Here is a 12,966-nt window from a genome sequence, read left to right on the forward strand (position 1 = left end):
AAAGAAAGGCTAGAAAGGAGGAAAAGTTGGAGTTCAGCTGTAGTTTATTTGCAAAACAACTTCAATTACCAGTTTAAATCACCTTGAAAAAACTCAGGAAAGTGTGAATAAAATCTTCAAAGCTCGATTTCACTTCAAGTTCTACTTGAAATCTTTATTTTTTTTGCATTTTTCAGAGCTTTTGTTTTTGTCCTCACATCTGATCTTTGAACTCGAATTCAGAATGTGAGTGTGTGCGTCGATGACTGAGAGAGGTGAGAATTGTGTGATTTCTTTTTCAGGAGATGATGGGAAGGTCTACTCTTTGTCTTTTGGAGCAGATTAAGGGCACCGTTTGCTCTGATTTTTGGGAGCAGGGATGCCATTGTTCTCCTCTCCTAGGTCTAGATTTTAGGGACTTTAATGAAAGAGGGGCTTGGGCCGGTTCGTGTAGGCTAATTATTTGGGCCGAAGTTTTTGGACTTATTTTGTATTAAATTGGCCCAATTTCAAAAAAAAAACACTTGTTCAATTCCCCCTTTTATTTCCTTTTCTTTTTTTCTTTAATTAAATATTCTTTATTAAATTCCTAAATTAATCTAAATTATCGAACTAACTAATTATCTAATTTTAATAATTATAAAAATAACTTGATCCTAATTAAAAGAGAAAAACAATAATGTAAAAATTAAAAGGTAAAAATGTAAAAATGAGTCATTTTTGTGATTTTTATTTTTTAATAAAACAATAATTAACTAATTAATCCTAAAAATGTAAAAACAAAACCTAAATGCAATGCATGGTATTTTTGACATTTTCATGATTTTAATAAAAATTAAACGTGCACAAAAATGCAAACAATTAGCAAAAAAAATCCTACAAAATTCATATAAAATGGAAAATAATAATTAGAAAAATCTACTTTCTTGGATTCTATAGGAGTAATTCATATAGGGCAAAAATTATGTGCTCATAACTGCCCCTCTTTGCTTAGAAACACGAAGAATTTTCGGGCAAAGATAAAAATGAGCAATTACGAGGGATTTTTGCACATTTGAAACTCCAAGAGAAACATCTTTTGAAAAAGCCGGACCGAACCTTGCTTCAGATGTTGACTACATATCCTTGGCTATAAATGAATCAGGTCAATGTAGTTCTAAAAGTTTTGGTAGCTGGGACTACCGGGAAACAGTGATTTCATTGCTGTTGCTGCTTGTTGAGCTCCTTATTACACCGAAATAAAAGATAAAAAGCTAAACTAGCTAAACCTATCAACTACGAGTTACAAGATTCCTATCTATAAACCTCCAAAGCTTGATCTTGAGTCTTGGATGGTTTTTCCTGCAGACTCTGATCTGAATCTTGATGCTCGTTAGATGCAACCGCTGGTTCATTCTTCTTCAGCTTTTCGGATCAAGGCGGGACATGCGAAGCTTGTGACTTCAATCAAATTTTGAGTGGTCCGCATCTTTTCTCCGCTTCTGCAACTTGAGTTCAACTTCTTTTCTTGTTTCCTCTTTTCTTTTATTTGGGTTGAGACTTCTTCTTTTGGTCATCTCAAACCTTGTGCCTCACGATTAAAACCTGTTTAGGCACCAAAGCAAATAAACGAATGAAATTATTCTACCCTAGTTTTCACTAGGAAAATTTTGTGAGTTATTCTAACAAAATTCTAAACTACTTCTTTATTGAAAGCAATAAAAGTCAAGATTGTGTATCCTTGGGAAAAAGATATTAGGGAGTGGAGGCCCTATATCTAACATGAAATCAACTAGGGATTGGAGGCCCTGAGTTGGGAAAGTGACTAGGGAGTGGAGACCCTATGTCTAAAATAAACTCAACTAGGGAGTGGAGACCCTATGTTGGAAAATTGATTAGGGAGTGGAAATCCTATGTCTAAAATAAAATCAACTAGAGAGTGGAGACCCTATGTTGGAAAAACGACTAGGGAGTGGAGACCCTATGTCTAAAATAAAATCAACTAGGGAGTGGAGACCCTATGTTGGAAAAACGACTAGGGAGTGGAGACCCTATGTCTAAAATAAAATCAACTAGGAATTGGAGGCCCTATGTTGGAAAAGAGACTACTGACTTGTGTACCTATGCTAAAATGAACTAAGAAGGATTTTCTTTCTTTTTTCTTTTCAGAAAAACATCATCATTTTTTTTCTTTGCCTCCCTTTTTTAATCGAGACATCCCCTTTTTTGGTATCTTAGGAGAAAGATTCATCAGGCTAAGATTTCTATCCTAGGAGAAAGTTCATCAGACTAGGTCTTCTATCTTAGGAGAAAGATTCATCAAACTAAGATTTTGATCTTAGGAAAAAGTTCATCAGACTAGGTCCTTTTTTCCTTTTTTCTTTTTTTTTGGTATCATAGGATAAAGATTCATCCGACTAAGATGTTTATCCTAGGATTCATCAGACTAGGTTTTCTATCTTAGGAGAAAGATTCATCAGACTAAGAGTTCTAGTCTAGGAGAATGTTCATCAGACTAGGTCTTCCATCTTAGGAGAAAATTCATCAGACTAAAGTTTTGATCCTAGGAAAAAGTTCATCAGACTAGGTCTTTTTTTTCATTTTTCTTTTTTTTGGTATCTTAAGATAAAGATTCATCCGACTAAGATGTTTATCCTAGGAGAAAATTCATCAGACTAGGTTTTCTATCTTAGGAGAAAGATTCATCAGACTAAGAGTTCTATCCTAGAAGAATGTTCATCAGACTAGGTCTTCCATCTTATGAGAAAATTCATCAGACTAAGACGTTTATCCTAAGAGAAAGTTCATCAGACTAGGTCTTCTATCTTAGGAGAAAAATTCATCAGACTAAGACGTTTATCCTAGGAGAAAGATTCATCAGACTAGGTTTTCTATCTTATGAGAAAAATTCATCAGACTAAGATTTTGATCCTAAGAGAAAATTCATCAGAGTAAGTCCCCTTTTTTTGTTATCTTAGGAGAAAGATTCATCAGACTAAGATTTCTATCCTAGGATAAAGTTCATCAGACTAGGTTTCTATCTTAGGAGAAAAATTAATCAGACTAAGTTTCTATCCTATGAGAAAGTTCATCAGACTAGGTCTTCTATCTTAGGAGAAAGATTCATCATACTAAGATTTTGATCATAGGAGAAAATTCATCAGACTATGGCTTCTATCTTAGGAGAAAAATTCATCAGACTGAGAGATTTTGATCCTAGGAGAAAATTATTAGACTAGGTCCCTTTTTTGTTATATTAGGAGAAAGATTCATTAGACTAAGATTTTTATCCTAGGAGAAAATTCATCAGACTAGGTCTTCTATCTTAGGAGAAAGATTCATCAGACTAAGATTTTGATTCTAGGAGAAAGTTCATCAGACTAGGTCTCTATCTTAGGAGAATGATTCATCAGACTAAGATTTTGATCCTAGGAGAAAATTCATTAGACTAGGTCTCTTTTCTTCTTATGGTATCTTAGGAGAAATATTTATCAGACTAAGACGTTTATCCTAGGAGAAAATTCATTAGACTAGGTTTCCTATCTTAGGAGAAAGATTCATCAAACTAAGATTTCTATTGGGAGCAAAATCCATCAAACTAGGACTTTTTATCCTAGGAGGCAAAATGTGAAGATCAATGGCAACATTTTATACACAATAACAAGACAAATAAAGGCAAAGACTTGAGAAACTTCCCTTTGTCGGCTCTTCTTTTCTTTTCATTTTCTTCTTTTTTTGTATTTTTTTTATTTTTTTTGAATCACTTTCCTTGCACTACTTTGTTTCCTGTTTCATACAAAGAAAAATTTGTCAATTTTGAAAATGGTGGTCAGTTTGTGGCCTTGAGTCTTGAGCAACTTGGCTTTTGCTCGATCAGCCTGAGTCAGTCTCAAGAGACATTTGTTCTGCCCCAACTCTGATTGTTTCACACCTAGGACTATTTGTATTTGCAGCTCAAACAACCTTATCCCAACTGGAGATCTTTTCTTAAGTAACCTTTTCTGATATCTTGAATGACTTCCTATTTTTTAAGCAATTTGTCTGTCAGAGAGAATCACCAGTTATCTTTGCTTGCGCCAAGTAAGCTGACAAAGGTCTTTTAGGGAAACCTTTGCATGAATCTTCAAGGTATGTTGTTAGTAACAATTTAGTGTGCTGGCCAAATTTACTTTGTGCAACTGAAAAGCTGGTAGCAGATTCTGAAATCTTTTCTTGCTTGTTTTGACCGGACTGACTCAGAGTGAAGGACACAATGATGCAAAGAAACAAGTATTAACAAGAATGCCCTGCCGGAAGGACAAAAGGGAGAGTTTTTTTCTTTTTCTTTTTCTTTTTTTTTGTTTCTTTTTTTTCAATAACTAGCCTTAATGATCATGACATGCATTTTGGACTCAATGACCTGATCTATCAAACTAATCCAATCTTCCCTTTTACCATTCTTATGACCTTTGAAGTAGGGCTTGTTCATGACAATCCTTTGCATCAGCTTCACAACTCATTTTCGACTAGTGATGCCCCGAGGGATTTTCACCAACGAGTCTGTCTCCTTTATTTATCTCTATTTACCGTTGTCTTACATTACCTGTGAGGGTTTACACTAGTAAGACTCTCTTATTTTCTTTTATTTTTTCTTTTGTTTTAGCTTTCTTATGTGAGCAACTTGGCAGTGTTCTTATATTGCGTGACAACCGTTGCTCATTGCATGCATCCCTTGGCATTCTTGAAGGCTGATTAGGAGATCTTTACTTGGAAGGTTTTTGGACAGGGTTGGAAAGAAGGATCGGCATGAAGGCTCAAAGTAGACTCAAAATTAGGGGTTGTAGACTTAGAACTCTTGGAATCAACTCTTTCAAAAGTGAAAAAAAAATCTCTACCCCAGTTTCAGCTATTGGGGATCTTTTTGGATTTTTTTCTTTTTTTTCCTTTCCTTTATTTTGAATTCTTGTTTAGTTGGACCGAACCGTGAGGTTGCCTACGTATCTTTTTTATTAAGGAATTAGGTCGAACGTAGTTCAAACATCTGACCTAAACTATTTTTCATCTTTATTTCTGTTTCTCTTTTTTCTTTTTTTTTCTTCCTCTTTTCTTTTCTTTTTTTTTCTTTTGCTTGCCCCAGCTTCTATCTTCTGAGGGCATGGAATTTCGACAATTATTTTCTTCTTCATTTTTTTTTTCATTTGAACTTTCTAAGAATTGTCCAGTTTGTACTCTTGGGACATGGATTTTTTTTTCTTTTTCCTTTTTTTCCTTTTTTTTTTGACTCTTGACTCTAAACTTGATTCCGAAAAAGGGTGGTCAAAGAAAATAACATAGGCTCAAAGGGGTGACAAAGAGTATAAAATATTTTGGGTAGCAGAAAAAGGGCCCCCAGCCTCGAGAACGCCATACATGGTATCCCTTAGCGATCACATTATTGGTGAACATGCCTGTCTTCTTAGTGTTTCGTGGTCACAAGACACTTTCCATCCCCTAATGTCAAACTTTCCAACAAACTTCAATTGATTCTTCCTCAACCTGATCTTCACAATGATTTTGAAGGTAAAGATTCTTAACCTCCACGGGTATGACTATTCTAGTTCCACTTGAATTTTACTCGGGCTTAATTCCAAGGTATTTCAACTCTTTTTCATCCTCAAAAGTATCTTTTTCTCAGTTGTCCAATTCAAGCTTAAATCAATTTTCTAAGATTTGGCCAAAAATTTCGCATGCATGCCATGTCCTTAAAACTAGCGGGAAAAGAACTAAGCATGGAATGACACAAAAGGATAAATTGTATTTCATTGAGTAAACAACAAGACAAACAACGTAAAATCTGAGTTACAACCCTAAAATAACCCGGCTAATGAAAATAGCAACAGAACAAACAGACAAGACTCACACAAATATAATGGATGGACAGAAGGGTTTGATTCAATAAAAGAAATAAAATCTGGATCACAACCATGAAATAACTCAGATAATAGAAAAAACATCAAAACAAGCTATCAAGATTCCTTCCTAATGAGGAGGGAATGACTTTTCAATTGCTAGGCTTGACATTTAGCCACAAATTTGCTCATCAGAATCAGCAGAGTCTTCTCCAATTTCAAAATCATTAACTTCAGTTAGAAAGTTCCCGAGAGGATTCTCATACTCCCTATCACCACGCATCATCCCCACAAAGTGTGCATCATTATGTGCAGGTAAAATATTCTGCGCGATATTCTAGGTGTCACTGTCTTCGATCAGAATCAGATTTTTCTGGATCATCCTTTCTATTTCTTTTTTCAAATCTCGACAGCTTTCAACATTGTGCCCCTGGGCATTGTAATGGTATTCGCACCTTTGGTGTCAAAGTTTCTTGCATAAGGGTCAAATTTTCTTGCATAAGGGTCCACATGATTTGGAGGAATATGTGCGATCATGTCATGATGCTTTAACTTCTCAAATAAGCTTGCATAGGACTCTCCTATTGGTGTAAAATTATCTTTCAACCTTTGTTTCCCTTTATACCCCTAGCTTGGATGTGGGTTATAGGGCACCTAAAAATTTTGTGGAGGTTGGTGGAGATTTTGTGATGCTCGTGCTCGCCTTCTTGGGTGATTTGGTGGCTGGACAACATACTGAGGTGGAGCAAAAGAGTATTGTGGGTTCTGAGGAGGATAGTAATGCTCAGGGGAGTTATCGGAAAATAGACGAGGATGGTCATACCTTCGAGACGTTCTCCTAAGACCTCTTCTCGAGCCTGATGTCATCATGATTTCTTCATCCATCTCATTCGTGTCACTAGATTCAATTTGGACAGCCTGAGTTGCAACTTTGAGAGCTGCTTAACTTATAATTCTGCATGTCTTAAGGCTATTCTTTACCATTTCTCCCATTTTGATTGCTTCCGAGAAGGATTTTCCAACTGCGGACATCATGTTTTGAAAGTAATCTGGCTCTTGCGCCTGAAGGAAGACAGTGATTAGCTCGTGGTCATCCATGGGTGGCTTAACTCTAGCTGCTTGCTCTCTCCATTTAATGGCATATTTCCTTAAACTTTCACTTGGTTTCTTCTTCTGGTTTGAAAGGGAATTGCGGTTTAGGGCAATGTCAATGTTGTATTGGAACTGTTTGACAAAGTCCTGTGTCATGTCATCCCAGACGTACCAGCGAGATGTTTCTTGATCCCTAAACCATTCGGATGCTACTCCCGTAAGGCTTTTCCCAAAATAAGCTATTAGAAATTCTTCATTTCTTTCCGCACCTCTTAGTTGATTGCAATACCTTTTCAAGTGGGCTATGGGGTCTCCATGTCCATCATACTTTTTAAATTTGGGAGTCTTGAAACCAAGTAGCAAGTGGACATCGGGGAACATACATAGATCCTTGAAGGCGATACTCTTCTGACCTGCCAATCCTTGCATGTTTTTCAACTGTTGTTCTAAGCTTTTCACTCTTTGGGTCATTTCTTCCTGTGCCATCTTTCGGGCAGGCTTCTCACTCTTTGCAGGAAAATCAAATAGGTACGAGTGGTACTTAGGAGACTGGTACTGCTCTTGCTGGGTAGCAAATTGTGACTCATGACAAGGTTGTCCTTGGCATTTGCCCATGCTTGGCACATTTTGGTCATTTGCTGTTTCAGTATTTTATTTTCCTCAACCACAGTAGACTCTTGTTGAACCCTCTGACCCTGAGTCTCTTGAGCACTTGTAACAGCTTCGATGTTAGTTATCATTTTTCTTGGATCTTGTGTTGGCCGCTTACCAAAAACCAACCACCTCAAACTTTTTTAACAATTCAAAACAAAACACACGTTAAAATGGACTCGATCAGTCCTTATCGTTATCAACATTTTTTCACATTTGTTTTTTCAGTTTTTTTTCATTTTTCTTTTTAATGGTTGATCGAACCTGATGTGGGTTGCCTAAGTATAATGTAGGAACATGAATCAGATCTTGCGTAGTTCGGGAACATCGGGAATAAAATAAATAAACTAACTCTTTCTTTTGCTCTTTAAGAAATCTAAACATAAAAGCTCCTAACGAGGAAAATATTTTTTGGATTTTGAATGCTTTGTTTTCTTTTTGTTTGAAATTTTTAAAATAAAGATCTCTAAACAAGAAAAAATATATTTTTGGGTTTCCATTTGTTTTTTTGGAGAATTTTTGAAAAGAAAGACTTCTAAAGAAGAAAGAAAATATTTTTGGAATTTTGTACTTTTATTTTGAAATTATGAAGGAAATACTTCTAAAGAAAAAAAAATTGCGTCTTGAATTTTTTTCAATTTTTGAAAGAAGAATAAAATATTTTTTGGATTTTGAGAGGAAATAAAAAAAATATTTTTGTATTTTAAAAAAAATGGGGTCTAAAAGAAAGACTTTCTAAATAAAGAAGTAAAGGATAATATTTTTGATTTTTTTGAAAATGGTGGGCTGGAACCGAGGAGCTTGCTTACGTATCTCACATCCGGTGAGAATTAGACCCGCGTAGTTCGTCAGTTTTGACGGAACAGGAAAAACATGACTTATTTTGAAATGACTTTTCTTCTTCTATTTTTCAAAATTTCAGCAGAGTTTCAGGTTATTTCAAATACCTACATCTCACTCTCTTTTCTTTTTTCTTCTTTCTTTTTTTATTTTTTATTTTTTTTTTCATTTTCTTTCCCTATTCTAGAAGCCAGTCAACATGCAAGCTGAAGCAGATAGATATGCAAGTAGCACGTAAGATGCATCAGGATGGTCTTTTAATTTGGGTACACCTGTCCTAGATGGACCCAACCCCTGTGTTGAGTCCCCAAAGTCAAATGCACGTGATGCAAACAAGCATTCCTACTAGGGATTCAGCATGAGGCTATGTTATTTTAGGTTTAAAAACCTGGGTATATTGTTCTAAACCTGGCCTACCCGAGTGCACAGCTCGAGTCGGGGGGGAGGGGGGCAGCATACCGGGAATACAGAAGCTTCACTGGCTTTGCAACTTGTCCGAACCTTGTTCTAAAATTGGGATATGACTCTAACAGCAAAGAAGCCACACGAAGTACACACTTTCCGGTTGATTTAGAAGACTTAGAGAGAAGAGGATTTCGTGATAATTTATATACCGTCCAAGAAATACCAAAGCGGTAAAAAGAGACATTTAGCACATTAGGCTCAAACACGTATAATAAATAAAAGCCAACTATAACAATCATATCTAAGCTCGAATTCTGAACCCTGAACCAAAAGTTCGGGGTTCTTAGACCCAGCAGAGTCGCTAGAGCTGTCACACCTCCTTTTTAACCCGAGAGAGATATAGGGAGTTTTTCCAATTAAAGTGACATTAATAGAAATGGGATTATTTAATTTAATCAGAGTCGCCACTTGGAATAATTTACGGTGTCCCAAGTCACCGATTTATTTTAAATCCCAAATCGATGAGAATTTTGGCTTTAATTAAAATTCTGTGAAACCAAAAATTCTAGATAAGGAATTCTGTTAACCTGAGAGAATGTGTTAGGAATTCATGGGTTCCGTGGTTCGAGCACGGTCGCTTAAACTATTAATATTGGCCTAATTATCTGATTAATTACATGTTTTTAAACCTATTGTGCATTTTCAGCTTTATAACCACTTTTAATTATTTTAACCGCTTTTAAGATTTATATAATTATTTCTTGAACAAGTTATGATTGTCGTACACTTGCCGTTTTGGGACACACCTCAAACCACGCTACATGAAATGCACCCGTGATTCGCGATATGTTTATTTTATTAAAAGTTCGAAGTTGTTATGATCGGGTCACATGAAATGCACACCCGAATTTGGGAATTATGTATCATAACTATGCCACGGGAACTGTACCCATAATCACGATGGTTTATTAATCGCGCCTAAAGCAAGCTACGATGTTCAACAGTTGTTTATTTGTTCCTTAATTCAAGGCCGTCGAAGGTCTTGTATCATGGAACAGGACCGCATAATGCTATCTCGAATATAGGAGAGGTAAAATTATTTTGATTAAATTTTTATGACAAAACCCATTACTACTGCTAGGCAGGCATTACTCCAAGATTATTCAATGGGATAACACAAATCATTTTTCTATCCAAAAAAATCTCAAAAAAAAGGTTAGTTGACCAAGAACACAACAACTGAGACACATGTTTTTGGAAATATTCAACATATTAGTTAAACACTAAAACTAACAGCTTTTGGAAAGAAAGAAAATTGTGCATTAAACATCAAACACTGACTAGCAAATGGTTTAAAAAATGTCAAGCAATTTACTTGCTGCAGCATGAAAAAACTTCAGCTCATACTCCAATAACTTCCAGCATATATTACATACAAATGGGAATAAGCAATTAACAAAGAACATAGAGAATTTTCAGTGTTTATTACAATCCCACTCAATTAGCTAATGATGAAACACATTTTCCTTAAAAAACACATACACATCTCTAGGCTATATAGTTTTCATTTTCTCCAAATAGCTTCTCGATTTATCAGGATTGGAGTATTCCAACAAATCAGAATCTAGTGCATATTACTCCAAAATGAACAAAGTCACAAGACTGAGGTTCAACAGCTAAATTTAGAGATGGTGCACATATCATTAACTACACCTCAAACTAATGATACTTATGCCCACAGATTACACACGAGGTGCAGTGTCGATTTCCATACTCGTTTTGGCCATTATCACTTAAATCCGCAGCATGTTTCAGGTATCAGTTAAATCAAACACCTCAATCAAAGTTATAACATTGCACTTATGCTAAATAAGATTTCAACACGTACAAATATGCTAAAACTAAATTTCAATAGATTCAAACAATTGAAGCACATGAGCTAGAAGTGCATCCACAATTTCATTACGAATTAGAGAGGAGATACATGATTTGGATATGTACCTGGTCACTTAGGAATCAACATAAAATTGCCAAAGAAAGGCTAGAAAGGAGGAAACGTTGGAGTTCAGCTGCAGTTTATTTGCAAAACAACTTCAATTACCAGTTGAAATCACCTTGAAAAAACCCAGGGAAGTGTGAATAAAATCTTCAAATCTCTATTTCACTTCAAGTTCTACTTGAAATCTTTAATTTTTTTGCTTTTTTCAGAGCTTTTGTTTTTGTCCTCACATCTGATCTTTGAACTTGAATTCAGAATGTGATTGTGTGCGTCGATGACTGAGAGAGGTGAGAATTGTGTGATTTCTCTTTAAGGAGATGAAGGGAAGGTCTGCTCTTTGTCTTTTGTAGCAGATTAAAGGCGTCGTTTGCTCTAATTTTTGGGAGCAAGGATGCCGTTGCTTTGCTCTCCTAGGTCTAGATTTTAGGGACTTTAACGAGAGAGGGGGGCTTAAGCGGGTTCGAGAAGGCTAATTATTTGGGCCAGATTTTTTGGACTGGTTTTGTATTAAATTGGCCCAGTTTCAAAAAAAAAACCTTGTTCAATTCCCCCTTTTATTTTATTTTCTTTTTTCTTTAATTAAATATCATATATTAAATTGCTAAATTAATCTAAATTATCAAACTAACTAGTTATCTAATTATAAAAATTACTTGATCCTAAATTAAAAGAGAAAAATCAATAATCTAAAAATTAAAAGGTAAAGATATAAAAATGAGTCATTATTGTGATTTTTATTTTTTAATAAAACAAATAATTAAATAATTAATCCTAAAAATGTAAAACAAAACCTAAATGCAATGCATGGTATTTTTGACATTTTAATGATTTTAATAAAATTAAACGTGCACAAAAATGCAAACAATTAGCAAAACAATCCTACAAAATTCATATAAAATGTCAAATAATAATTAGAAAAATCTGGTTTCTTGGATTCTGTAGGTGTAATTCATATAGGGCAAAATTCACATGCTCACAGCAGGTCCTCATTGACAGTTGGACAAACCCTCCCAGCAAACAAAGTCAAACATCAGCTTGGTTGGTAAACTCTACTTCCTCGGAGTTGCCAGGTCTAGACCTTGGAGTCCATTTTATATATACCGGTTTGATGGGTAGGTCGAGGCCCTGTCCTGACCATGGTACAGTTTAATTATCTCTAGAGGCTTGTAGAGAAGTCCTATATAGTTTGTATATCAGTAGATGCTTATGGCGACCTCATCTCTCTCTCTCTCTCTCTCTCTCTCTCTCTCTCTCTCTCTCTCTCTCTATATATATATATATATATATATATATATATATATATATATATATATATATATATATATATATATATATATATATATATATATATATATATATAAGTATAATAATGCGTATATTTACCCCACAGATAAGAGAGAAATTATTTTCAAACGATTCAGAATATGGCCTCATTGGCCTAAGTTGAGAGTTACCCCTCCAGAGTCCACAGTTACAGAGTGGTATGCTCGGGCCGAGTATGGCACCGGGTGCCGGCCATGCCTCTTCAAGTTTGGGTCGTGACAAACTTGGTATCAAAGCAGTTCTATCCGAGGGAGTCTACAAGCCGTGTCTAGTAGAGACTTATTTATATATGTGTTGTGCACCACATTATATAAATAGGAATCTACAAGACATTTAGGAGTCTGATACCCTTCTTTCAAATCCAAATCGTGCTATAAAGCTGAGTTACAAGAGTTCAAGACAAGACTTATGTTTACTAATGATATAGAGATGCTTTCAATTAGAAAAAAATAATAGCTAGCCAGAGGGCTAATATAGCAACAAGTAAGGGCACTAATAGAAGAGAGTTCTTGACGACGTGGCCCTATCAGATCTTGCATACCAAATGTGCAAATTTCCAGCTTAAGACCTTAAGATGGGAATATGAAATACACCCCGTGAATAGCAGACCATGGAAGTATCATAAGGTAAAAGTGTAAGTTTCAACATGTAATTGTAGCAAGGTGAAGGAGGGTACAAGGTACCCAGTTAGTGGAGATTATCAATAGTTACAATTCAAGCAGAGAAATAAAAGTACTCTGAGTTTACTTTCAAACGTAATATAGGTATTGTCGCGCCCCCTTTTTCCCTCGTGGAGTCCGATTTTTGACATTCATGGGGAAAATAACTCGT

General features: G+C 35.4%; 1 long non-coding RNA gene across 1 annotated transcript; it reads right to left on the reverse strand.

Annotated features, from left to right (window-relative positions):
* Positions 1–1,053: 1,053 nt before the first annotated feature.
* On the reverse strand, positions 1,054–11,262 carry LOC142176398 (uncharacterized). Its single transcript, XR_012704971.1, has 2 exons — positions 10,815–11,262; positions 1,054–1,563 (listed from the first exon to the last, which is right to left on the reverse strand). It is a non-coding gene; the product is annotated as an uncharacterized LOC142176398 (long non-coding RNA).
* Positions 11,263–12,966: the final 1,704 nt, after the last annotated feature.

Source organism: Nicotiana tabacum, chromosome 22 (assembly GCF_000715075.1).
Source record: "Nicotiana tabacum cultivar K326 chromosome 22, ASM71507v2, whole genome shotgun sequence".
In the NCBI taxonomy this organism is placed as follows: Eukaryota; Viridiplantae; Streptophyta; class Magnoliopsida; order Solanales; family Solanaceae; genus Nicotiana; species Nicotiana tabacum.